At 43.1% G+C, this 24,743-nt stretch overlaps 1 protein-coding gene across 1 annotated transcript in view; it reads left to right on the forward strand.

Moving 5' to 3' along the window:
• The first annotated feature begins 1,422 nt into the window (after positions 1–1,422).
• Positions 1,423–24,743, forward strand: part of LOC149780285 (zeta-crystallin-like) — a 69,409-nt gene continuing 46,088 nt past the window's right edge. Inside the window, exon 1 of the mRNA XM_089937092.1 lies at positions 1,423–1,559. The gene's annotated coding sequence lies outside the window, so the exon portion shown is untranslated. The remainder of the gene's footprint in view (positions 1,560–24,743) is intronic.

Raw genomic sequence — 24,743 nt, forward strand, 5'->3', positions numbered from 1 at the left:
TTCTAATTATCATAGTTCATGACCAATATTCTGATTGTACTCCCAAGAACAAAATAAAATACTGCTTGTATATTAATGACACCCGTTATGTCTTCTCCCGAAAGAGATTATATTTAAGCACACGCATGTGCTTGAGCAAACATATTCTGGTATATTTTACAGGTCACACATTCACGTGTTGTATGCTTATGTTCTATCATACAGCATGTATATACACATGCCGGTATGTATGCTCGTGACAGGATGAAAAGCGAAAAACATTCATGAATGAGATCGTATAATAATAATGCAATTTAATGACGAATGAATGAATGAATGAATGAATGAATGAATGAATGAATAATAATAATAATAATAATAATATTAATAATTTTAATGAGGACTTTGTATAGCGCCTAATCTTTAGAAGCATTAAGCGCTTTACAGCATTAGACAACACCTATAACACAAAACACACATATATAATGATAATATTACAGAAAACAAACACCATGAAGTTAGAAAAAATTAAAAACATGCTGTAAATATTTCAGGTAGGGAACATTATTAGGTCTTTAAGTTTGTTCTTGCAATCGAAATAAATGAATCCGATACTTTACTCATGGGCACCAAGTCCAACAAAGGATATAACAAAACTAACAACTTTTCTAAATGGATGCGATCAAAGCATGGATTTTCAACAATCACCAGCGATCTCTTATGATATGGTTAACTTAAGGAATGTATCAAACATATATGGTTGATATATGCATATATCAACAAATATGACTGATGTATGGATTTATCGGCAGATATGATCAATGTTTTGTTCATCAACAAATATGAATAAAGTATGGATTTATGGTCAATGTGTTGTTCGTCGACAAGTATGATGGATTTATAGGGATCCAGGCGATAAATACGAGATATTTCCGACTATACATCTTCTGACAAATGATGAAGGAACAATCTCGCGTGGTTCGCTCCTCCCAGCCTGTCAAGGATGGATCCCTCTAGTCCTACATTGACGCTGATATTTATTTTTTTTTGGCGTCAGGGTCTTACAGCCTAACAAACAACGCTGTGTAGTGCGTTTTGATGTCGACGAACATGGTAACGAAAGTCAAATTTTCAGGAATATCTCACACAACTGGCAACTAATATAACGGCGCTTTTCTACAAAGTAAAGTCATGATATTTTAGTCAAATTTCACTTACTCTAAAGTCTTTTCTCTAATAAATTCAAACTCTCACAAAAGAAATGGACCTGTGTTCAAGTTTCTTTGGCCTACATTTCAGTTGACTGGAAAGCGATGAAAGCCGGGAATGCCGAAATTGGGTGAAGTTGAAATATTATTCTTTAACGAAACGAATAAAAATATATTATGCCTATTGGAACTGTAAAGCAACGTTTCATTTCGTTCAAGAAACATATCCGCCTCATAAACCTACTTAAACATACTTCGGCATACTTCGAATACCGTCGCATTGCAACAAATTCAAATGTGTGTCAACGGCACATGAAAATGCGTCCATTTGCAAGTGTCATATTTTCATTCCGCCAGGATAAAGACAGCACAGTAAGTATATTAATTACACATAAATTAGTGGAAGAGTGTCGATATATGCTGCCAAATGTGTAAGATATTCCTGAAACTTTGCCTACTCGTTCCGATGTAAACGACATCGGAACTCGCTATACAAAGCCGCTATTTGGATAGTAAGACAGCACAAAAACAAAATGATCATGTGCTATGTCTTACATTGCAGGACTAAGATCCCTCAAGAACCTCCCTATTCCTTCAACTCATTGGTTCAAAACCATTGGCCCCTCACAATGAATAAATCAGTATCCTTCTTCGAACTGACATCACCACTTACCACATTATCCTGGATCACAACCCCAGTTAGTTCGACGACTCCCAGTAACAGCTAAAACTACCATGCATGCACTCAAATGAGTTGACTTCGCCACACATTAAATTCTTTTACACGAACGACTAACGAGATTATTAATCTAAAAGCTACATTTTTACATCAATCTGTCTCCAACAAAAATAATCGCATTAGATTAAAGAAAAGAAAATGCTTATCGCCAATGAATGCATATAGCATACAAATGAATTCAGTTTGTCTGTTCTGCCATAAATTGTCCAACTTGGAACATACAATGTCCCAGTGCTGTCCAACCCAGGACCCGCATGCAGCCCGTGGGCTGATTTTAAATGGTCCGCCAGACCTTTAGCAGCTATATAGTCGTTGCTTTTCAGTTTTCTGCTACGGCCCTCGGCTTCAAGAAAATGTTTTTCAGTGGCCCATTGTGTCAAAAAGGTTGGACAGCACTGCAATGTCCTATCTGATTGCATGGTGTTATATAACATAGGTATGACTTTCAAGACACTTTGAATAAATTCCGAAACATTAAATATATTAAACTATTTCACCAAATGGAACGGATAGCAAGAAAGAATACAATTTTTATATTCACATACCTATACAGCAGAAGTGTGCTTACTTTAAGTGGACAGTTTCCTGCCAGAACATGTGTTGTGACGATAGGGAGATAATTTGGGCTGTAAGTATTTCGAAATCGCTATAGCTGCAAATTATACATGCCCGTGTAACCCTGTCCGCGGTAACGAAGCGCATCTACATTTTCAGTCATAAATAACGCATATGTATTTTCGTACACAAAATTTCGTCACATATTATCTGTGTGTGTGTGTGTGTGTGTGTGTGTGTGTGTACAGAAGACAGTACTTCCTACAACTGTTGACAGCTACAACTAGCTTCCTCGGAAATGTCCTCTCTGGTGGATCTGGCAGCCAAGTAGATGTCACACCCCACCACCCCGGCTGAGAAGGCAGATGACAAGCGGAGTGTGGACAGCGCAGGGCATCAGCTCAGGTATAGTGGGAGCTGATGGCCATCCACTCCATCAAGACTTGTCTCCAGACATGTCGATATTGTGTTACCAGTGGATTCAGACAGATCTGGATTAGAAGGTATGAGTGACTCTACGCAACATTCCCTCACTTAAATCCAACTCGCGGGCAAGTCACGACATTATCCCCCTCCTCTCCCTAGATGCATGCAAGTCACGTGGCGTTTGGCGACCGGCAAACTAATACTGGGAGCTGTAACTTCAGAATAGCCTACGGGCAGCTCAGGATACATGTTCGTTTATCATCGGACCGAAGTCACAGTGGACCACGGCAGCCCCCATTGCGACTGATCGGTCATATTTAGGATCATACAGCTTTCTTTCGTAGCTCTAAGAGGGGATATAAATGGTGACCTAAACACTGCCTGTTTCACCTTTCCTTTGGTCAGCATACTTCGGTTGATTGGGATCCCCCTTTAGTGGTCGAAAATTATACAAGACAACATTAATGTCACATGCTACATGTGCCTAGAATGTGCGCACACTAATGGACAGTATATCAGCTGACAGACCCAAGAGAAGAACGGCTCTGGTTAGTAGAAAACTGGACCAGGTTCAACATTCAGATAGGGACGGCATTGAATGAACCTGGACTACATGCAAAAAGACAACTCACTGAAGAAGGAGCCGACTAAACCTTCTTCTGAAATGGCCGATGTAAAGAAGAGTGCCGTGAAGATGTTGTTTAGTTTACCATCAAGTCCAAGCTAGTCAACAACCTCACGAATCTCCCAAAGGGTGTGAATGACGTATTCATGTAGACGAGATTCCCATTGTTTGGAAAAGGACATGTAACGATAATCCGTTTACCAACCATGACCAACCAAGATTAGATCAAAGACAAATTTTATGAAAACATGTAGTCCCTAATTGCCGACGTACCGAAGGCAGACACGCTCGTTATGGCTGATGATTTCAATACTAACATTGGCTCGGATCGTCAGACACTAACGTGACTTAAATGGCAAAATGGCTTTGACAAATGCAATAACAACGGCCACCTCCTTCTGAGGAAGTGCACTGAACACGACTTCCTAATCACCAAAGCTGTCCTCCGCTTGCCAAAATTCAGCAAGACATCGTAGACGCTTTCGCACTCCAAGTACCGTCATAAAACTGACTATGTCGTCGTCAGGAGAAAAAGCATGCGGAAGTGACGAAGGCCATTTGACGTGTAAAATACTGGACTGGCTATAGCTCATAGCTTCCAAGCTCAATATCTGAATTCCGTATAGCAGAGGACTATAAGGCAACGAAGTGCCGCAAAAAGCTCAACGACTCAAAATTGAAACAGGCGATTGTTGAAGAAATGGGCAGCCAACTAATAACATTTCTGCGAAGTCCAAGAATGTTGATAAAAAAATGGTTATCCGTCGGAGATAAATGTTCACCCGGCTGCATCAAAAGCCATCGCTAACACCATATAGACAACAGGATTTGTTTGATAAGAATGATGCTGACTTATGAAGACAAAAGGACGAGAAACTTCGGTTCCAAACGGCCTATTTCAAACACAACACTTCATCATCTAAGAAAGCAGCTTCACACACATCAAGAGGACTGTCCAATACAAACTTCGAAAGTGCTATACAGATGAATGAACAACAAGATAGATGACGGTTAGTCCTATGCAGACATGAATGTCACGATGAACTCTATGATGTTCCGGATACATTTACTGGAATAAGGATGCATCTGTCGTCCACTGGTACACGCAGAAAGGCAACAGACAATCCAGATAAAACATTGGGACATTCCCTTGCTGTCAATTGCCAGAATAATTCTTATCAGAATTCAGTTGAAACGCTTTTGTACATCATATTGATCAAGTGCTCCTGCCTGAGAGACAGTGTGGCTTCAGGAAAGGGCTAGAAACCATTGGCATGGTGTGTACAGCTCATTAACTACAGAAGTAAAGCCACGAACAAAACTCCGACCTGTACATGGCCTTCATCGACCTAAAAAAAAAAAAGCTTTTGATAAAGTCAGTAGTGCGTGCCTCCGGAGAGATCATGCCAAAAGGTGGTTGCCGAGAGAAATACGTCATAATGGTGCAGCAATTCCATGATGTCGTTTACGACGGTGATCCAGACACCAGTGGAGTCAAGGGCAGATCTGTGTTGGCCATATCCTTTTTCAGTATGACGTTCTCTGTCATGCTTATATGTATGTATGTATGTATGTATGTATGTATGTATGTATGTATGTATGTATGTATGTATGTATGTATGTATGTATCTATGTATGTATGTATGTGTGTATGTATGTATGTGTGTGTGTATGCATGTATGAATTTTGATGAGTAAGTACATATCTTTTATATCGATTTAATTTTTGTATGTGATGGATTTGTTTTACTGTATGTATCGAATAAGCCGCAATCAAAATCTGTAACATACATTCTGATGGCCACTCGGCTGTATGTAAATTGTAAATAAAATATGATCATCGTATAATGAAACTGTATGCAGCAATAAGAGTTATGTCGAAAATATAATACCAGTCCAGATCATGTTCAAAATGGCTAACATCCATGGCCCGATTAAGGTTATGATGGACATAAGGCTAAGGCAGTGCTAACTTTACTTAGCCTTTTACTTCGATATGGAATGGAGTTTCTAAGTAAAGGACTACATAAGTAGTGAAAGGGGTCACTTTACGGACAATGGGAATTAGCATTACAGGGACCCCTGGGTCACTTTACGGACAATGGAAATTTAACATGGCGAAAAATCGTGGGTCACTTTACGGACAAGGGGAATTTAACATGGGAATAAATCGTGGGTCACTCTACGGACAAGGGGAATTTAACATGGGGAATAGAGTTTGGGCTTGTTTAGGGACAAGGGGAATTTAACATGGGATTTTTTTTTTTTTAAATTTAAAAATTTAAAAAAAGGGGTAGGCAATTCAAAGGCTATCTCTTTTCGAGATATATGGGGGGCCCTGAAAAGGGCCTTTGGTTTATGTTAATATGCCCTTAACATAAAGGGCATTTGCGACATCTTCTTGTCCTCAAACTTCGTCTTACAGCAGGGCCATACATCAGAGTCCTCTTGAGGCAACCTTGTCTCTCTATATAGACTCTTCTTATCCACAGGCTGCTGTTGGTCCTGTAGACAACGGTCCACTTGGATCGGACATACATGAGCATGTCCGTCCTGAACATCATTGTTGACACAAGGGTTGAAGATTCAACGTCGGTCCACATGTTGAGGCTCCGAGAATAGGTGAATCAATGCAGTGAACTGCGCTTATTTATAGGGACAGAAAGGATTGAAACGGATTGAGTTCATTCACCAATCCGAACACGCGTTACAGAATTCAGTCAGTCCGCATCCAATCCGAAGAGAGCAGTCTGTGACGTCACGTAGTCAATATAGATTCGCTAGCGCTTGTGTGCAGTCAATCTATGCGATAGTGATTCAACATGACGGAAACTCAGAAAACGATCCAGTGGGGTGCACCAGCAGGGGAGACCGCCCAAGGGAACCCGGACTTACTTTCAGAAGAGGTGAATTGGGATTTTGTGGATTTTCTCTCCTCGCAAGAATTTGTTCCGGAACCTTCGTTACCTTCTTCATTACCGCAAGTGGAGAATTTTAGACAGAGACAGAAAGAAGAATTGGAGAAATTTATACAACGACAAAAGGAAGCGGAACAGGCTTTTCTCCTACAGCAACAGCAACAAGAAGAAGAGGTAAGAAAAAAACAACAGCAAGAAGAAGTAGCAGCAAAGAAACAAGAGGGTGAAAATCAAACGGTCACGGTACTGTTGGACATTTTAGCGGAGTTAAGAAGTCTGAAACAAATGTATCAGACTTCTTTATCACGACCGAAGAGAATACGACCTTCCCGAGCCAAACATGTCAACCCTGTGACTAAGCCTACCGTACCACCCTTAGTGATTTCAACCCAATCATTATCATCATTACGCAGTCCAGAAGTAGGCCTTGGCCGTGGCAAAGGCTTAAGGCAGTTAAAATTGATTGCTTAAACTCACCCCTACACCATAAAGAAAAAAAGGCCCTTTTCAGGGCCACCCACATTTCTCGAAAAGAAATACAATTTCAATTTGCCAATAACTCAAAAAAATAACTCACCCATTTTACCCTTATAGTACGTGTCTGTGTATGAGTGCGTGAGTGTAGCTTCTTATTTTAAAATCAAAACTCAAAGACTCTTACCTTATATCATTCATTTATTCTTTTCTCCATTTTTTACAATCCAATTCACAATTCACAACACAACACTTTAATCAAAAGTTCATTGATTTCTTCTTTTCTCCTTGTTTAGTCTCTCTGTTTTTTGAATTTCTTCACCGTCACACTCTTTTCCTCTTCTTCTTCCTCCTCTCTTTCTTCCCTTCTTCTTTTTTTCTCCTGTTTCTTTTTCTTCACCTGTCTTCTTTCTTCCTCAGAAGAATCCCTCTCTTCCTCTGAAGAATCCCTCTCTTCTTCTGAAGAATTCCTCTTTTCTTCTGACTCCTCTTGTTTCTTTTTTGGGCAATCTGGAGACCAATGTCCTTTTTCTTGACAATAATAACAGGTATCTTGACTTTTGTCTTTTTTATCCCCTGTTTTTTTTCTTTTTTGACGGTCTGGACACTCTGAAGACCAATGCCCTTTCTTCTGACAGATATAGCAAGTATCTTGACTTTTATCTCTAAAGGAAGGAGAGTAGTCCGTAGGCTGGTCTGAAGAGAATTTTCTAATGACCCCTCGCAAAGCTCTGACGAAACGTTCCATCTGGTTAGTCTCTTCCATCGTTGTGCTCGGCTTGAGAGTGAAATGAATAGTGAAAGGACAAGACACACACCCTTTTATATACGCTGGTCTGCTATGACTATAAAGTAGTTTATGGTGTTTGAACTTGAGTCATTTGACTTTTTGCTTTCAAGATGAAACGATCCCATTCATTCGAGAAGAAAGAAGAAGAAAGTAAGAGGCAGAAACGTGATCTATCGCCTCGTACCAGGGCTGAAATCTTGGCACAAATTCATGCTAGTGATTTTGAAGAGGACATGAGTGAACCAGAATCCCAACCCTCTAAACCAAGTTCACCACCCTTAGTCAACCCTGAAAAGTACTATTCCATTCGAGAGACGGAAAAGCGCTCCTCTAGAAAATTTAGAACCACGGCTTACAAATACACGGTGAAGTTTAAAGATTTCAAGGCTGAAGTGCCGTTAGAGAAAGCAGAAGTGTTCATCACCGAGGTGTGGGATTCTTTGCTCACTGCACTCAAGCGACAATGTCAACCCAAAGAAGACGATCGCTTGAGACTTTCCATACAACACGACGGTTTGAAATCCCCTGTTTGGATCGAGTTTAGCACCCCTGCAGAATTGACTGCTTCCAAAGTCATGGACAAGATTCAACACGTACAACAATCTAATGATCAGTTTGACATCACCGATGGTAAAGCCACACTGGACATGACCCACGTCTCTCCTCCTCAAGGGACAGGACGCAAAAAGATGTTATTGGTGGACGACCTTCGCAACACCAAAAAGAGTCTCGTCCGAATTAACAACCCTCATGACCAGATGTGTTTAGCCCGTGCCATCGTGGTGGGACGAACCTATGCCAACAAGAACGACACGGTAGAATGGAAAAGAACCTGGGACACTATTCAACGTTCCGACCGAGCCAAACAACGAAACGAAGCAGAACTCCTGTTACAACAAGCCGGACTGCCCAAAGACACACCCTGTGGCATTCCTGAGATGCAAAAATTGCAAGATGCCCTAGCTCCACGCTACACCTTGAAAGTGCACCCTCAAGAAGTGCGCGGACCTCTGTTGTTTCGAGGCCAAGATTTTAAGGACGGAAAATACATTCACCTTTATCATCACGATGACCATTTCGATACCATTACCAGTATCACTGGATTCCTGAGATATGTTTATTATTGTGAGAAATGTGACTATGGTTATAATAATCGAGAGCAACACAAACATTGTGGATGGAAATGCTCAGGATGTTTGGCCTCTCCACCCTGTCTGAGCGAAGAACCAGTGCCTTGTTCCACTTGTCTGCGCACGTTTGTCAGCCCTACCTGTTACCAACAACATTTGAAGACGCAAGGTTCACAGAAGAAATGCGCTTGTCAACTGCTGAGATTGTGCCCTACGTGTGGACAAGGCATACGTACCAATAATACCAAGGCACACGTATGTTCAGGAAAGAAAAAATGTCACATTTGTCACCACATCGTGGACTTGGAACACGAATGTTACGTGCAAAAATACCAACCCCCACCAGAGAAAGAGGACGGTCACAAGAAGAAAGGCAATTTCATCTTTTTCGATTTCGAATGCATGCAAGAGACCGGCATTCACATTCCTAATTTTTGCGTGGCTCATCGAGCGTGCGAGAAGTGCATTCAAGAACCTATCTTCAGTCATTGCCCTCACTGTAGCAAGATTCCCGGAGGACGTGAAAAAATCTTTCGGGGACCGAACACGTTAGCCGATTTTGCCCAATGGGTCTTAGACCCCGTCGACAAGACGTGGAGCCAAGAGGACATCGAACGTTACGGAGATTGTCATCGCCATGCCACAGTGATGGCTCACAATTTTTCCGGATACGATGGACAGTTTCTTCTCAGATACTATACGGAACAAGGCACCGAGCGTCCTAAAGTGACTTTGAACGGAGCCAAAATCATTTTCATGCAAGTGGGACAAGTACAGTTTAAAGATTCGATGAGCTATTTGGCCATGCCTTTGAGTCGAATGCCTAAAACGTTTGGAATGACAGAAATGGCTAAAGGGTACTTTCCACACTTTTTCAATACGGAAGCCAATCAACACGCCGTTCTACCCCATTTGCCTGAGGCTCACTATTACGACCCCGACAACATGCGTACCGAACAACGAGAAGCTTTCTACGCTTGGTACCAGGCTCACGAATCGGACCCTTTCGACTTTCAGGAAGAAATGCTAAAGTATTGTCGTTCCGACGTGGACATTTTACGGCGTTGCTGTGGAAAATTTCGAGAACTGTTCATGGAACACGGAGGGGTGGATCCTTTGAAAGAAGCTTGCACCATTGCCAAAGCATGTTCCCTAGTGTATCGACAACGATTCATGCCTGAAAACACCGTGGCTGTCATCAGCCCTCAAACGACCCACTTTGTCAAGCGTCAATACTCGGTCAAAGCCCTACGTTGGTTACATTACTTGTGCGACAAGGAAGACAAGTGGATTCAGCATGCCCGCAACGGAGGAGGCGAAAAGACCATCGGAACGTATTCGGTCGATGGCTGGGACTTAGAAAACCCCAAGATCGTGTACGAGTTTAACGGTTGCTTATTTCACGGATGTCCCGTCTGTTACCCTGACCGTGGCACTAAAAATCAGTTTTTGCAACGAACCATGGAAGACTTGTACCAGGACACTTGTCAGCGGCGCCTAAAGTTAGAACAGCAAGGATACCAAGTGGTGGAAATGTGGGAACACGAGTACGATCACCGTATGAAAACCGATCCCGAGTTTAAACGCCTCGTGGAAAGTTACCAGTTCATGGACCCGCTGAACCCGAGGGATAGTTTGTACGGAGGAAGGACCAATGCCACCTGTTTGCTGTACCAAGCCGACGAAGAGAAAGGAGAAGAAATCAAATACTTGGACGTGTGTTCGCTGTATCCCTACGTGTGCAAATATTGTCGCTTTCCTGTAGGGCACCCGCAATTGTTAACGGAACACATCGACCTGAAAAACATTCGACAATACGAAGGCTTGATCAAGTGTAAAGTTTTGCCTCCCACGAACCTATACCATCCCGTCTTACCTCACCATTGTCAAGGCAAACTGATGTTTCCATTGTGCCGTACTTGTGCCGAAACGTGCAACCAAGACCAACCTTGTCAGCACACCCAGGAAGAACGTGCCTTGACGGGAACCTGGGTCAGCGTAGAATTGTTCAAAGCTCTGGACATGGGATACCAACTGTTAGAAGTGTACGAAATTTGCCACTTTCCCAAGACACAACAATACCACAAGGGTGATCCCAGTCAGAAAGGCATTTTCGCAGACTACGTGGATGCCTTTTTGAAACTGAAACAAGAAGCCAGCGGCTATCCTTCCTGGTGTCACACTCCCGAAGACCAAATACAATTCAAAGAGAAATACTACGAACAAGAAGGCATCTCTTTAGACCACATCGAGAAAAACGAAGGCAGGAGATCGTTTGCCAAAGTGATGTTAAATTGCTTGTGGGGTAAAATGGCACAACGACCGTGTTTACCCAAGACGGAATATTTGACAGAACCTTCCCGCTACTTCCAGATGATTCACGACAAAACCAAATACATGAAACACGTGGACGTCGTTCGAGAGAATTTGATCTTGGTCAATTACGAAGAAGATCTGGACTTTGTACAAGACGACCCTTTTGGAAATGTCATCATTGCGGCTTACGTGACAGCCCATGCTCGCTTAAAATTGTACGAAGCTTTAGAACTGTTAGAAGAACGCGTCCTGTACTTTGACACGGACAGCTGCATTTACATCCATCACCCGATTCAACATCACCCTAACATCGAAGGAGACCGTTTAGGAGCCTGGACAGACGAGCATCCCGACGACAAGATTCTAAGTTTCGTCAGTGGTGGTCCCAAAAATTACGGCTACGAATACCGTGACAAACAAGGAGAAGTGCACACGACGTGCAAAGTGAAAGGACTGACTCTGAATTATCGTACCAGTCGTGTGGTCAACTTTGGGGTATTGAAAGAAGCCTTGCAATCGGGAGAGGATGGAAACTTTAAAGTGACCACTTACCAACCGAACAAGATTGTACGTTTACCCACTCACCACATCGTCAGTCGACCCTTGGAAAAAGTCTATCAAATCGTGTACCAGAAGCGAGTGAGACTTCCCAATCATTTCACCTTACCGTACGGTCACGTCGGTATTGGTCTGTATATAAAAAAGGAACCCTAGGCAAGATCGATAGTTCATTGTGACTACCAAGACCGAGCGAACAAGATGAATACTTTGAAAGAGACATCGTTCCAGTTTGGGGATTGTAAAAAAGCTGTATCTTTCTCTAGTGTGACTAATACTGGATGGATAAGACCCAGGCATTGCGACGGAAAATGTCCGGAAGGAAACTGCGATTGTCCATGTGGTTACCATTGTAATTGCGTAACGGAGTTTGCAGACGAGTGCGATTGTGAGCCTTGCGATGGGACCGATGCTGTACGTTGTGACCTGAGCGATGCCGTAAAGCATCATGGGAACTTTGTTCTCACTGCCCCTGTCATGGAAAGTGATGCTGTGCGTGTCAAACCTGAGGGATGCGAAAGCGATGCCGCTCGTCCTCTTGGACATTTTACTGGGTTTCGTTTTAAAGGGGAATGTTCACCTTCACGTTTACCTCCCTACGGATGTCATCCAGCCCTGAGCAAACTCCTGTTCCTGTCACCCAACCCTCATCGAAACGAACCTGTGAAAAACGAATATTCGTTTCCTGTGCGTTTGTCGGAATACTGCGACTTTGAAAATCGTCTTCAATCGTTCAAAGGAAAATGGCCTAAGTATCTGGGAGGACCGACCCCCGAAGAATTAGCCAGAGCCGGATTTTTCTACTTGGGCGAAGGAGATAAAGTCAAGTGCTTCAGTTGCGGTGTGTCACTTCACCACTGGGAACCGCAAGATTCGGCCTACGTTGAACATGCTCGATGGTCACCGAATTGTCATTACTTACCCTTAGTGGGACCGAGACATTGAAGTAACTTCTTACCATAATTATTTGTTCATGGATACTTTACAAGAGAACATTCGTGCTTTGCCTGTGGAGTTGAGAGAACGCATTTACCGAGAGCTGGTCAAAATACAAGTGAAACGTAAAGAACAATTGCATCCGTTACGTCACCGGTGTTTGAACCACTGGTACCTGAAGGCTATACAAGGATTGATTCAATTGAAAGTGTTCCATCGGACAGACATTGATCAACGATCCTCTAGTTTTAAAAAGGATTGGTTTGGTATGGACGATTGTAGTTACATCATTGTAAACGTACTGCATCGAATTCCAGAGGAAGAGTTAACGAATTACCAACATCTTGAACACAATGTCAACTTAGTGAAAGAGGAAACTTCTGAACGAATTGTAATGTGTAGATTAGTGGCTCAACGATTTAAATTCGACACTGAAGTGAAACCATGTTTGTGCAAAGAGTACATTTCTTGTGTCAGACCAAAGAGGATTTAGTATAACCTATTCATGGATACTTTGCTAGAGAACATTCGTGCTTTGCCTGTGGAGTTGAGAGAACGCATTTACCGAGAGCTGGTGAAAATACAAGTCAAACGTAAAGAACAATTGCATCCGTTACGTCACCAGATCTTTAACCACTGGTACCTGAATGGTATAAGAGAACTGATTCGTCAGAAATTGTTTCAGTGGTCAGACCTTGTTCAATACTTCCAGGCCCCCGATGATTCACGTGTTGATCATTTTGGTTACTTCGAGATTCACCTAGAGCAACCCATTGAGGAAGACAAGGTAAAGGATTACCAACATTTGTTACGTGGAATCTACTTAGCGGAAGAGGAAACACCTAATCGAACTCTGACGTTTCGGTTACAGTATGCAAGATTTACATTCCCAACTGGAAAACGAAGATCTCTGGCTAGAAAGTACGTGTATTCTTTTCGAAACAAAGAGAGTATAAAAACAGGCTGTTATGCCACGACTTATGTCGTATGTCATCCAACAGATTCCGTGGAAGGAACTCAATGACCATATTCAAACCGTGGATCATTACCATCAATTATTACAAGAATTGTATCCATTCAATTTGGGACGACAAGTGGTGTGTGTCTTAGTGACTTGTTTTCTGGGATTTCGTTTACCAGCCGATTCTTTGTGGACTCTTTACGATCAGTACTTACCACCTCCATGGCCTTAAATGGTCACGAAAAACTCCTTTTGCTCAAAGCCTTGCGTTTTCATCTGGATACTTCTCGACCTCAACAGGAAAAAAAGATTCGTCAACTTTTAGCGACCCAAGACGTGTATGACGATGTGTGTGTAGCTTGTGACTTACATCCCCATTGGACAGATGTCCGTGCCTGGAAAGAATGGGATTTTGAGGCTTGGACCCAAGAAGTGGCCCAGTATGCACGAGAGTTGTTCAAGGAAAAAAGTTACTTTTCAACCCGTGTTAGTGACGGTGCCAGAAGAAGAACCCGTCACCCAGGACAGGACTGTCGTGGACAGACCTGAAAGACCCTTTCGGGAGGACACTTGTGTGACCTTACCCCCTACTATAGAACTGGTTAGAACATTACCCAAAAGATGTGATTGTTGTACAGACACTTGTGTTTATTCCACTTTCATCGTTATCATGTGCCTTTTATCCTTGTACTTAAGCCTTTGGCTTTTATGTATTTTTGTCTTTCGTATTCATGTTTGAAAAAAAAAATCAATAAACGTGTTCTGAAAAAGTATATAAACTCTTGTCTTGTTTGTTTTTCGTGTCACAAGTGACATTTCTCACACCATGGCTACCTCTGCTGTCTCTGCTCCCTCTTCCTCTACTGTCAAAGTCATCGACGAACACTTAGATCGTGCCAGTTGGGAGGCTTTGTATCTTCGCCATCCCTTTAACATGCTCATTGCTGGACCTAGCGGTTCTGGCAAAACCGAATTCGTCAAACGTTTGATCGAACATAAACATCATTTGATCGATCGGCCCCCTCAACGGATCGTGTGGTGTTACAAAGAGTGGCAATCGGCGTACAGCCTCTTGCGAGAAAGTCAAGGCGATTCCATCGTGTTTGTGGAAGGCATTCCTAAATAAGACGACGGCATCGTCTCTGACTCCCGTCAAACCCATTTGGTCATTTTCGACGACATGTTAGGAGAAGACGAAGAAGAAATTAAACTGTGGTTGACGCGCAAAGGGCATCACCGTAATGCCAGTGTCGTTTACATCACCCAAAATTTGTTTCAACAAAGTAAAGCCCATCGTACCATCAGTCTCAATGCCCATTACGTGGTCTTGTTTAAAAGCCCTCGAGATAAATCGCAAGTGCAAGTCTTAGCCAAACAGTTAGGAACGCCTTGGCTGACTCAGGCGTACGACGATGCCACTCAAATGCCACACGCCTATTTACTCGTCGATTTGAAACCTACGACTCCCGAGGATTTGCGATTTCGTACCCACTTGTTTCACCACTGGTGCCAAGACGGAGGGCCTGTCCTGTACACGTCTCCGTCCTCGACTTCATTTCACTCCCCATGAAAAAAATCTATAAAAACCTCAGACCCTTTTTCGTCTGTCTCACACAGTGTGAACATGACGTCCCTTCAGTCGCATCTTCCCGTCAAATTGATTCGTGCCTTGTATGGCATCAGTCGAGAAAAAGATCCACAAACACGAGCTCGTGTCTTAGAAGCTAGTCTCAAAGAAGTCTTACGATGGTTCACGGTGACGGCACGTCAATTACTCCAAGGAATCATTCAGATTCCTCATCAAACCAAACGCTTTTTCGATCGAAACAAAGTCGCTTTGGTCCAACTGGCCGATCCCCGCATCGACACTCAAACCAAAAAACAAATCATTTTGAAACCTGGAGGGAGCGGTACTCTAGGAGGGGTCATCATTCGCTCACTCTTAAGATGGGATCCTAATGCCCCCAAAGTTATCCCCAAGACAAAAGTCCAACGAAGCCCCAAGAAGAAAAAGAAAAAGACCAGGTCCCCAAGAAGAATAACTTCTCCAGTGGCAGGACCCTCCTCTTACCAGACACCACCACCATCACCCCGGAAAAAGAAAAGAAGCCCCCAGAAAAAGAAACAGAGAAAAAGTCCCCAGAAAAAGAAAAGTCCACAGAAGAAGAAAACTAGTCGCAAGAGAGGCACTTCGGCCAGGACGCAACCTTACACTCGCAAGCCACGACCTGCCACAGCGTCTCCGGCAGCCTCACGTTTGTCCACTTCTCCGTTGATGTCACCAGGAACTGAAGAGTACTTGGAGACGTTGATTACACCAAGAACTTCTCCGTTGATGACCCCCAAAAGAACTTCCCCAGTGGCAGGACCTTCCAATTTAGCGGCAGTGGCTGCTGCTCACAAAGTACCTTCTCCCAAAATCAAAGTCCAAGAAAGATCGGGCATGTTACAAAGTTTACTGGATTTGTCCAAACAAGAACTGGCTCGATTTAGTCCGTTACGTACCCCTGCACGACGTGTCATGCCTGTCCTCAAACTGATAAAACGTAAAGACAATCAGTGGCGACGCGTTCCAGTATAAAAAAGGCCTGTGACCGAGTAGGGTATCAGTGTTTTTAGGTGCTCCTAAAGACTCAAAGATGTCACCCTCCAGAAAACCCCAAGGAAAGAAAAGGAAAGGACTACCACCACGTTTAGCCAAACATGGGGACCTGTTATCTGTCCTGTCCAAAGCTTCTCCACCCCTACGAAAAAAACTCATTCAAACGGCCTCCAAAGAGGTCATCGATACCGTGTGCGAATGTTTTTTGAACGTTTTGAAAGGCACGATCCCTTTGTCCAAACACCAGAAACAATGCTTAGGCAAACATCGTCACGTTCTTCGGAAAATGGTTCAAAAGAAAATTCCCATTCGTCAAAAAAAGAAGATGTTGGTCCAACGTGGAGGCATTTTACCTCTCTTGTTAGGCCCCATACTGAAAGGAGTCTTGGGAACCATGTTGGGAGGACTGGTGGGAGCAAGATAAAAAGGCCTTCGGAAGTCCCAAGATCTCAGAATTCACCCCTGACAACCCCATGGAAGGACGAAAACTAGCTTTAGTGCCTTACAAACGATGGATGGAATACCATCGGTGGCAAGAACAACGCACCCCGCATTTACCTCCCAATCCCAATTTGAGCGAGATGTCCCAGTTACAACACGAATTGCAATCCTTGATGGATCGCCAAGATTTGTCCGAAACAGAAAAATCGCAAAAGTACGGTCAACTCTTGCAACGACTGCAACTCTTTCACCAGAAAGCTTTAGACGAAACAGCTCTACCCACTCTGAAAGATTTTAAGACCTTGATGAAAAGTCCAGCACCATCACCAGTACCAGTACCAGTACCACCAGTACCCGTGACCAAGACAGAAAAAGGAAAAGAAGAAGAAGAAGAAGGGTTTCAAACTCCACCAGAAAAAGTACGCAAGTTAACAACACCACCTACCTCCAGAATTGGATGGATTAAAAAGATGATGGCCACCCCTTCTTCCTCACAAGAGAAAAAGAAGGTGAAGACAGAAGTGAAGACAGAAGTGAAACAAGAACCGATATCCCCTGCTCAGACATCCTCCTCCTCCTCTTCGACACCTATTGCTGGCCGCACACGCAAAGCCTTGCAATCCAAGAAAATACCCCAAGAAAAAAAGAGTAGCCTCTTCCAAGAGTGGGTGCCTTATTAAGACACCAATCAACACAAAAAAATGGAAAAAGTCTTAGCCAGCATTTACTACGATCCCTCCCATCCTGCAGGTTACGCAGGAGTTCAAAAATTGTATCGTGCTGCCAAAACGCGACTGAAAAGTCTCCGTTTACCTCAAGTGCAACGATGGTTACAAGAACAAGCTACCTACACTTTACACAAACCCATTCGACGCAAGTTTGCCAGAAGTCGCACCCGAGTGGAAGGCATCGATCATCAATGGCAAGCCGATTTAGCCGATGTCTCTCATTTGGCCAGCTACAATCGTGGCTACAAATATTTGTTTTGTGTCATCGACGTCTTTTCCAAATTTGCCTGGGTCGTGCCTTTGACTTCCAAATCGAGCAGCGAGTTAGTGCGAGCCCTGCAACGGGTGTTGAAACAAAGCGGTCGTCACCCTCTTCGATGGCAAACGGACAAAGGCACCGAATTTCTGAACCAAGCTTTCCAAAAAGAATTAAAGAAACGTGACATTCATTTTTTACCACCGAGAATCCCGAAACCAAAGCCAGCATCGTGGAACGTTTTCAACGCACTTTGAAAGAACGCATGTGGAAATATTTTACGCATCACCACACTCTGAAGTACATCGACATCTTACCGCACCTGGTGCAAGCGTACAACCAATCTTACCATCGAAGCATCGGACGTGCCCCGCAAGACGTGACTCCCGAGAACGAAGTGCTGGTGTTTGAGCGCCTGTTCGGTACGTCCCCGACGAGGGCTGTCCCCAAGAAAAGTGGAGAGTTGACCGTAGGAGATTGGGTGCGCATTGGCAAAACCAAACGCACTTTCGACAAAGGTTACTTACCTAACTGGACGACCGAATTGTTTCGCGTCACTGGACGAGTACATGGCCGTCATCCTGCCGTCTATAAATTGGAAGACATGAACGGAGAAGTACTCAAAGGAACGTTTTATTTGCCCGAGTTACAACGTGTCACCAAAAAAGAAGACGACGTGTACGACATCGAAAGCATTCTCGAACGCAGAACCCGTAAAGTGGGCAAACGACGTGTCAAAGAAGTCAAAGTACGTTGGAAAGGATATCCACCCAGTTTCGATTCTTGGATCGACGCTTCGCAAGTCATCGACTATAAAAAGAAGAAGTGACCATCATGCCCTTTCACACAGCAGCAGACGCAGCTACGTCGACCACTCCTTCTTCCCCTAGTTCTTCTGTGCAAGATTTACAAAAACAACCCTTGTGGGTGTGGTGTGGAGAACGTGTGCCTAAAACGCAAATCGTCTTTTTCTGCCAAATCTTCGTGGTGTATTGTGTCATCGGGGCAGCCATCGCCAATTTGAGTTTGCAACAAGGAGACAAACAATTGTGGACCATTTTATTGAGCAGTTGCATCGGTTACCTGCTTCCCAATCCCTCCCTGAAATTCTCCTCGAACGGGAACGTTGTGTCCAGTGCCAGTGCCAGTCACCACTCCAACATCCACAATCAGAACCCCATTTTGGGCGGAGACACGCCTCTGACGTCCACTAACCCCTCGGACAGCCACAGAACTCTAGAATTATGAGTCACCAAAACCAATTTTACTTAACCTTACCCAGTGACAGTTCCATGGAGGTGTTTCCCAACAACACGTTGTGCTGTTACACGGCCAAATTACCTCAGGCCATCCCCTTAGATCACGAAGCCCATTGGGAAGTGGCTTTGGTAGAAATGATTCACCCGACCCAAGTCCTCAATGTCATTGACGATCAAAGTAAATTTACGGTGGAAGTTTATGACGAACCATTGCAAAAGTGGATGAATGACAATAACAAATATCCCCATAAAACAAAAAACAAAGTCAATCCAAATTGGATGGACTATGAGTTGTTCATTCCCTCAGGCTATTATTTTAGTGGTCAACATTTGGTCAGCGCCATAGTCTCCAAGTTTAATGGCGTGTTTGGGGAAGCTTTTAAGACTTTCAAGTCCAAAGCTGTCACCCTGGAATACCACAAAACAGCTCGTCGCTTCCTGATGAAATTTCCTGAGGAAAAAATCTTGGGTTTCTATTTCTGTGATGAATTGTTTGACATGTTGGGTGGTGACGTAAAGATGAGGAAGAAAATAGAACAAACACTAAAACAAAAAACCGTCATTTACGACAACGATACTTTTGTCAAGTATTTTCGTACCCCGGTAGAACTGAACCAAGGACTGAATTTGATCTTTGTGTATTCCGATGTGGTGGAATACAACGTGGTGGGACACACCTCCGTGCCGTTACTGCGTGTCATTCCTTTCAAAGTGGACTCTGCCACAATCGCTGACGAAGAAGGTGGAAACACTTACCACGTTCACCGCGAATTTGTCCATCCTCACTATTTGCCCGTCAGCAAGTCGTATTTGGACACGGTCAACATTACTATAAAAGGAGATTTGGGACAAGATATTCCATTCACCAAAGGAAAAGTCACGGTGAAACTCCATTTTCGAAAACGGTTCTCTCACGACTCGTAAGTAAGTAAGTCATGTATCCAGTGTACCGAGGGGTTGCTCGACAGCGAGGCCACGGTTTAGGAGACATGTTAAAATCGGCCTTTCGTTCGGTGGCTCCAGTCTTGAAACCGATGGTGACACGAGGATTGCACGCCTTGAAAGATGCGGCACTGACACAAGGCAAAGAATTTCTCCAAAATGTCATCATCGACAAACAAAACCCTAAAGAAGCCTTCATGAGGGCTGGCAAAAATGTCTTGCTGCAAACGGGCAAAGACATTTTAGGCCGACGAGACACACCTATAAATGCCCTGCACGCTACCGAGTCAAGCATTCAGCAAGGACAAGGCAGAAAGAGACGACGAAGAAGAAAACACCCTTTCACCAGACTTCAAGCGAGAAAGGCCAAGAAAAGAAGAACCGTTCGAGACTTAGACGTTTTCGATTATTGAAACACAAAACAAAATGATGCACCGAGAGTCTTGCGCCTGTTCCAAGACGGAACTGGATCTGTTTGCCATGCCCCCCACCATGATGACGATGCAAGAATCCCAATGGGTGGAATTTCATCCCGTCTCCTCATTGGCAGCCTCAGCTCCCATCGAGTTTGAAATCAAAGGACAGCCCGAAGATTACATCGATCTGAATAGCAGTTACTTGTACTTGAAAGTCCAAGTTCTAGATAAGGATGATGGTGCAGTAGAAAACACTGAGATTATAGCTCCCGTCAACAATTTCATGCATTCCTTGTTCAGCTCAGTGGACTTGTACTTGAACAACAAACTGGTTAGCAGCAGCATGGATACTTACCCTTACCGTGCCTACCTGGAAAATCTCTTGACGTACGGACCAGATGCCAAGACAAGTCATCTCAATGCCTGTGTGCTGTGGGTAGATGACGAAGCAGGCAAGTTTAAGATAGCTGACGCAGGTGACAATGACGGCTTTGTGGCAAGACGAGACAGAATCACAGGCAAAAAGAGTTTAGAACTGATGGATCGTTTGCATTTGGACATGTGGTTGCAAGAGAAATATTTGCTGAACGGTGTCAATGTGCGCCTGAGACTGAATCGCAGCAGTGCCACTTTCCATTTGTTTGCTGATGAAACTGCTACTAAGGGTGGCAATCCTAAAAGCCAAATCGAAGTGGCCAGACTCTACGTACGGCGCGTGGAAGTGTTACCTAAAGTGGGAAACGAAATCAGTCAGACGTTGAGCAGAACGACCGCCAAGTATCCCATACGACGTGTGGAAGTGAAAACGTTCACCATTTCTGCTGGACTGCAATCCATAACCGAAGATCATCTGTTTCAAGGACAGTTACCCAAGCGTTTAATCCTTGGTATGGTCTCGAATGCAGCCTTCAACGGAACCTTCACTGAAAATCCTTTCAACTTTCAACACTTCAACGTGAAGAAAATCGAAGTCAGTCGCGATGGCAAGACCTTGTGTACCCGACCTTTCGAACCTAGCTTTGATCCCACAAAGATGAATTACTTGAGATCGTACTTGTCCCTGTACGAAGCCACCGGCCAGTTAGGAACCAACACCAGTCACGGCATTGAGTATGAGGATTATGCAGGAGGCTATGCTTTGTGGGCTTTCGATTTCACTCCAGACCAAGGCAGCGACGAGGGACATTTCCACCCTATAAAATCTGGCCAGATTCGTGTGGAACTTCAGTTTGCAGAACAACTGAAACAGACAGTGAACGTCATCCTGTATGCAGAATTCGATAATACCATAGAAATCAACAGTTTGAGAGAAGTCATTCTAGATTATTAGAAAGCCATGGAAGACTGTTATCCCTCTTTACCTAGTGGAGAAACTTTGGAGATTGAATGTGAGGAGACCATGGAAAAAGAAGAATCTCAAGACAAAGACGAAGAAGATATCATAATGAAGTCGAGATGGCCAGAACAAGAAGCCCATTTAGTCTGCTGTTTTGCCAAACACTTGGTCGACAAAATGACGGAATTGATCAAGAAAAATTGCTATGGATGTCAAAACGATCATCCCAGTCAAATTCAACACGATAAATGCCTGATGTTGAGTCAAGAAGAAAAATTGGACGAGTATCTGGACGAAGCTTGGAGCCTCATCTCGAACAAAGACGTGTTGCACCAGTGGTATAAAGACTTGCGTGAACATTCTTGTCCACCATTAACCACTCAAGAGATCCATCGTATCGAAGCTCTCCTGAATCAGAGTGAGGAAACAGAACGAATAACCGTTTATTCGTCAGACATTTTCAAGCAAAAAGTCAGGATCGAATTGACGACTTATTATTACCTGTGAAGAAGAAAACAAACACAAATCAATGGATACCTGGGAACTTTATTACCTTTTGAACCACAGTTCTTATACGGCTTCTTGGAATCCCGTCGTCTGTGCTAAAGATGAACTCCCTCATCGCAAACCTAAAGACCATCAAGCTTACGTGATCAACACGGACGAAAGTCATCTCCCAGGAACCCACTGGGTAGCCGTCTACTTTCCTCAAGAAGGATGTGTGGAATATTTCGATTCGTACGGATTGCCCCCTTTGGAAGACGATATCATCGACTTTATGAGAAGAAATGCTCAAACCACCCGATTCAATAACGTGAAATTACAAGGCACAGATTCCTTGGTGTGTGGACAGTACTGTGTGTATTTTCTGCATCATCGCAGCCTGGGCTATTCCTTAGAACATTTAGTGACTCATTTCGATCCTCGTTCTTCTGATAGAAACGATGTGAAAGTAGATCGATGGTTTTGTGACCATTATGTTTATCTTTTGTCTCAAGCTAGGAAACGTAGTGTCCATCAATGGCCTAATGATTTCCAACAGTGGAAATCACAATTTCATTCACAACGTTGTCAGCCCTGTTCAAAGTAGTTAGTAATTGAAGAAAAAATGTTTGTCATTTGAGAAAAATTGTTAGATGTTATAATGTTGAATTATTGTTAGAGTTGTTGTTAGTTAGTGTTAAGTGATTTTTGAATAAAAAATGTTGTGTTTTGAAAAAAATGCCTTTGTGGTTTGTTTAGCTATAAGAATGTTGGATTGATGCTCTTTCATTTCTTACTATCCCTCTCATGAACGTTGCAGCTCGAAAACCGTGTGGGGGATGTTTTCCTTCACGTCCGCGCTTTAACTTTAAGAACCGGGTTGTTCCCAGTCTAGCCATCCATTGTCGACTCATCCTCCTAAGAAGATGTGCTCCAAACTAGCTAAGCTCAACGAAGCCTACGTGAATCTGCATAGGGTCAGACATAGTCTGATACCGAAGCCAGAAGAAATAGAGAATGTGAGAATGTTAAAAATCACTGAAGACCTGATAGAAGAACTCTTCCGAGAAGAAATGAACAGGGAAAAAGAAGAATGGACAGAGAAATACAGACTTCAGAGACAGCAGCAACAGCAGCAACAACCTGAAGCTGACAGAGGCTTTGTCGATTGTCGTATCGACACCAAAGAATTCTTCTTCTCTTTCCGAAGAAGCAGACCTATCGCCAGAAAGTCTATCCTCAGAGGACATCGCATTCTTAGAAACTAAAAAAAGAATGCCATAGCAAAACAAAAAAAACAGCCCTTTTCAGGGCTACCCAATACTCTAGAAAAGAAATAACTATTAATTTGCCAATGTGTGTAGGTAGAGTAGTGTGAAAATAAACACTAACTCTTTCTTAAAAAATGTGAGGGTATGTGTTTGTGTGATTGTGTTTGTAAGTGATAAAGTAGGTTGGTGTGGATAGTAGATTAAAATGATGTTTGTTTTTTTGGGCTGCTTGAGGTGTATATTTGGGGTTAGATTGAATTGCTTTGCGTATGTGGATAGTCTATTGAAGTGATTTATAAAAATTTTACAATAGTGATGGGTAGAATAAAAAGTGAGTGAGTGTTTCTTTTAGGTCCGCGCGTTGTTGTTGTTTTTTGGTCATGATCTAGGTAAGATGAATTTTATGTTTTTAGGGGATGTTTTCCTTCACGTTCGCGCTTTCACTATAAATTAAAACTCGCTGGGCAGTCTAGCTACCCTTGTTGATTGATCAACACAGCCAGAAGAATGACTAGCAGAATAGTGAAACTGTTAGAACTCCAGATGCACCTGGAATATGCCAGGCGGATAGTAAACGAACTATCAGCAGAGGCTATAGTAGAAGAAGCAAGAGTAAAGAAGGAAGAGGAGGAGGAGAGAAGAGAGAGGGAAGAAGAGGAAAAGAAAAGAAAAGAGAGGATGTCGTTCAATATTCCCGAGACAGAGGATTGGGGTGTTGAAGCGAATCATCCTCCCTCTGCGCTCCCCAAAAGAAAGGTGAAAGAAGACTGGGGAAGAAGATGCGTGTGCGGCGCCAGGCCAGGAAGGTGCAACCATTAGATAGGTGCATCAGGAGTTCAAAAAACAGCCCTTTTCAGGGCTACCCAATACTCTAGAAAAGAAATAACTATTAATTTGCCAATGTGTGTAGGTAGAGTAGTGTGAAAATAAACACTAACTCTTTATTAAAAAATGTGAGGGTATGTGTTTGTGTTTGTAAGAGCTCAGGTATGTTTGTGTGAATAGTAGATTATGGGTTTCTTAGCAAATGTGGAGAGTATAGTTAGGGTTATATTATATGAAATGAGAAAGTAGGGGGATGTTTTCCTTCACGTTCGCGCGTTGTTGGGTCATGATCTAGGTAAGATCCATTTTATGTTTTAGGGGGATGTTTTCCTTCACGTCCGCGCTTTTCGTATAAGAACGCACAGTATTAGTTGTTCAAACCATTCTGCAAAGAATAAAAAGAAGATGGCGTCAAACCAAATGGACAAAATACAAACCTTGCAAGACGTTTTAGACAACTTAGGAATAATGGAACAGATGCTAATAAGACTCGTTGAAGACCATTATTCCTATAGTCCCCATCGTGTAAAGATGGAAATTAACAATTTAAGAAAAGCAAAGGACAAGATT

Source organism: Sinohyriopsis cumingii, chromosome 16 (assembly GCF_028554795.1).
Source record: "Sinohyriopsis cumingii isolate HCF-2022 chromosome 16, ASM2855479v2, whole genome shotgun sequence".
Taxonomy (NCBI): Eukaryota; Metazoa; Mollusca; class Bivalvia; order Unionida; family Unionidae; genus Sinohyriopsis; species Sinohyriopsis cumingii.